This window comes from Tamandua tetradactyla, chromosome 8 (assembly GCF_023851605.1).
Source record: "Tamandua tetradactyla isolate mTamTet1 chromosome 8, mTamTet1.pri, whole genome shotgun sequence".
Taxonomy (NCBI): domain Eukaryota; kingdom Metazoa; phylum Chordata; class Mammalia; order Pilosa; family Myrmecophagidae; genus Tamandua; species Tamandua tetradactyla.
In genome coordinates this window covers 75,578,529-75,582,674 of record NC_135334.1, presented here as the reverse complement: position 1 = coordinate 75,582,674, position 4,146 = coordinate 75,578,529, and the positions used below count along the sequence as shown (strand labels likewise).

The window sequence follows — 4,146 nt, the reverse complement described above, 5'->3', positions numbered from 1 at the left end:
AGCCTTAGAATTGTAAGCTTGCAATTTAATAAACTCAACTTTTTAAAAGCCATTCCATTTCTGGTATATTGCATTCCAGCAGCTTAAAAAAACTATAACAGGGCAAGATAGAGGGCTTCTATGACCCTAATTTTAGTCCCAAGTATAATCTATCTACTGACATCTTAATGAGTTGATGAAAAGATATGTCTTAGAATCACAAGCTTGTTTTACAGTGTGATTTCCTGTTCATAAGTGTGGACATTGGAGAAAATGACATTCAAATCTATCAGTGCCACCAGTGCTAATGCTTTGTCACAGGATATCACTTTAGCAGAGCAGTAAAATTCAATTACACTATGTAAAGCAGAGTATATATTGCAGTTGAGGGCTTTTAATCTGGCTGAAATTGAATTCAGTTAGATTATTATAAAGAACTTCTTGGCTGAATAACTTTAGAAAATACACATTTAGATATTTCTCACCAGATGATCTGCTGGATCTACCATGAACAAAGACCAGATTTCAAACATCTCTAGTTTCTTCATCCTCACATGACACTGGAAGATGAGTAGTAAAGAAGAGAAAACGCCTGTATGTGTGTGCCTGTTCCATCCACAGGCAACCATCCACAACAACACTAGACCTATTATACTAAGGGCATGAGCTTAGTTACATCAGGCCATTTAGTCAGCTGTAATCCTGGCCAGGCTTTTCTACAGGAAAGTAATCATCTTGGACAAGGATGGACGGGAATATGCACTGGTAAATTCACTAGGAGGCTATGACAAGTCTAAGAACTGCGTATCTCTTATTCAAAGCCAAGGCCTTGTTTCTCCCTCACATAGCTATTGATGTTCCTTTTCCCTACAAACAGAATAGGAATGAAAGACGCTACCATTTGCCCCTTTTGAAACTAAAAGTCCTCATAGAAAAAGGAGGGTTTGGCAACAACTAAAGGGAGAAAAATATCCATCTTTGCGTATATTTTTAAAGGGACATGCAGCATAAGTGGCTAAGGACTTGGGCTCTGGAATCACAATAAAAAGCAGAAATGGATCTAAACCAATATCAGACCATAGATATGTTGCATGTCCTATTTCCTGTTCTTGAAAATGGAGGTAATATTGGGAGCCCCATCTGGGTTTGCTATAAGGATGCAATGAGACAATGAAAGTAAAATACTTGCATTTAGTGTTAGTTTTTATTATGTTAACTGAAAGTCTCTGGGAGAAAGATAAGACAGAAAGAAAAATTTGAGCCGATTCCTGGAAAGACTAGACTGTCCTCCTCATGTGCTGGTTTGAAGTTATGAACCCCAGAAAAGCCATGTTCTTTTAACCCATTCTTGTGGGTATAGATCCATTGTCGGTGGGACCCTTTGATTAGGTTGTTTCCATGTAGGTGTGACCACCCATTTCGAGGTTGGTCTTAATCCTTTTATTGGAGTACTCTACAAAAGAGAATAAAGACAAAACAGGTACATGAGCAGAGAGAGGAAACCAAGTGAAGGATGCAGAGAGAAAAACACCAGAGATGCTAAGGGAAGGTTCACAGGACACAGAGCTCAGAGAGGTGTCCTAGTAGAAGCAAGGAAGGACATATAGAACCCAAAAGCAATGAACCCAGGTGCAAAAGCCCAGCAGAGGCCTTCCCATGTGGCAGAGGAACCCCAGATGCCATCGGTCCTTCTTCAGTGAAGGTGTCCTCTTGTTGATGCCTGCATTGGGAGATTTCCATGGCCTTACAATTGTAACTTAATAAACCCCATTTAAAAAGTTAACCCAATTCAGATATATTGCATTCTAGCAGCTTAAGCACATCAAAACATCAAACCTTGCTCATGAATATACTGGCCTCGGCTCTGGAAAGCATCCTCTCTCCCCCTTTCTCTGCAGAAAGTGCTAGCAACAGAGCCAGTTTCTCTTTGCTTTCCTTAATGGCTAAGCACTCACTCATGCATCTGAGACTTTCTAATAGTGACAGCCACTTAGTCTTGTGATGGAAAAAATTTAAATACCGCCTAGACATCTCCTGTGTAAGAAGAACAAAATCTATAGTCAGACTCACTTGTGCGAAAATGTCATTCACATCAGGATTTTGTTTTCTTCTTCAAGCAAATATGATCAAATTCAGTGGCTTTTTAGTCAATTTCAATTTAGTTTGATATGGGTTTAAAACACTTGGGGGTTTTCTATAACCCTATTCCTTGGATTAAATTTACAATTGCATAGGGAATGGAGTGGGAATCTACAAGATTGTCATCATGTCAGTCACATGAGAGAGAGAGAGGTGTCTTCTTGTTCCTTATCTGCCCTCTGACTCTAGGTACATCTTGTCCTGTAATGTATGGCACTTTCTCAAATTACAACCTGTGGACACTACCTCCTACTTGACTCTTGTCCTGTTGATCCATTGAGATTAAAGCCAGGTGTTCATCAGATCCTGAAAAGGACCCTCATCTCCACAGCCTTCTGATGTTCATCCCCTCATCCCGGCTGCAAACCCCATGCAAGTTGGTCAGTGTGTTGTCTATTGCCCTCTCTCAGCCAGTTTGTGTCCCACTTGTGCTCCAGGAAATGCTTAGTGTTCCCTCACTACTTGGAGCACTGGCAGCCCTATTATGGAATCCATAATAATTCAGTGATAGTTAAATCATGAATAATGATTTTATACCTGAGACTTAAACAAGTAATATGAGACAATTAATGAGACTTGAGGGACTGATAATGTTAGATCATGTCATAAAACCTTCAAACTACATAGACATAAACTTAGTTACATATTTGAAACATCAGGAGTCTTTTTCAACATGTCCCAGAAAAACTCTGCAAACAATATCATCGCTACATGTCAAATGTGAAGTCATGCCAAATTCACAGTGGATCAGTTGAAAGTCCTCATAGACACTTTCAACCAAAAACCTTATTCAGGTTATGCTACAAAACAAAAACTTGCTTTAGAAGTTGACACTGAAGGGTCTAGAATCCAGATTTGGGCTCAGAGTCGAAGAGCTAGACACTCATTCCAGAGGACAGAACCTGAGCAGACCTTAAAATCAAGCCAAGCCCACAGACAAGATCCCCCTGCAGAGATGTGAGTTAGAGAAGCCATATGGTGCCCTACTGCCTATACCTCTTCCCAATTATGCACTTTCATCAAGGCATTCAAGAAGAACCCTTACCTGAGGATTGATTCCAGAGAACAACTTGCTAAAGAAATTGGGGTTTCAGAGTCGAGTCCGAATTTGGTTTCAAAACTGAAGATCTAGATTCCATGTCCAAAGAAAAAGAGGAACTGGTGAGATCCTAGAACAAATACAAGACAAGGCACAAGATCTTTGAGAAGAGTTTAAGGCAACAGAAGCTACACAAAATATCACCAACCTCACTAGCAACTGTTTTATTTCTCTGGAGCTAGAATGAAGGGGCATAGAAACAAGTTCACTGTATCTGTATCATCCTGAGACCCAAATCTTTCTCACTTTTCCTGGGAATGCACTCTTCCTGAGACTGCAAGTTGAGCATTCTGGAAATGGTAAGCAAGACTTCAGGAGGCAGAGACGGGTCCAAGAGGCACTCCACACAGCACTACTCACCCAGCCTGGATCTACAGTTCGGCAGTTTCAGGACAGTGAAAATAAGACTAATACATACCATTTTAAAAATACATATGACTTTTTAATTATCACAATAATTGACTCAGGCAAAAAAAATCAATGGATGTAAAACTCTCAAAATGAATGTTTTATGAAGAACAAGATGTATTTTTTTCAAACAATCTACCCATGGATTTCTTAATTACAAAAGGAAAATTAGTACATTTGTATTGGAGAAACCTGACAGACTCCACCTTAATCAGGTGCTCGAAACTTGCTTTATCAACAATAACACAGACTGACATGAGGTGTCTCCGAAACAAAGAATCTAAGAAAGATACAACATCCTTTCTGTGGTATTACTGCCAAAAGTGCACATGCTTAATTTAATCATAAGGAAACATCAGACTAGCAAAACTGAGTGACATTCTACAAAGTAACAGACCTGTACTTTTTAACAGTGAATTGAATAATTGCAACAAATATGGAGAGATGGTATGCTAATTCAGAAAGTCTCCTGAAGAATTATCCTGTATATGTAGAATATGCTACCATTTATGTAGGAATGG

The 4,146-nt window shown here is 39.3% G+C and overlaps 1 pseudogene; it reads left to right on the top strand.

The window, feature by feature from the left end:
- Positions 1 to 2,658: 2,658 nt before the first annotated feature.
- LOC143643485 (double homeobox protein A-like) lies at positions 2,659 to 3,498 on the top strand (annotated as a pseudogene).
- Positions 3,499 to 4,146: the final 648 nt, after the last annotated feature.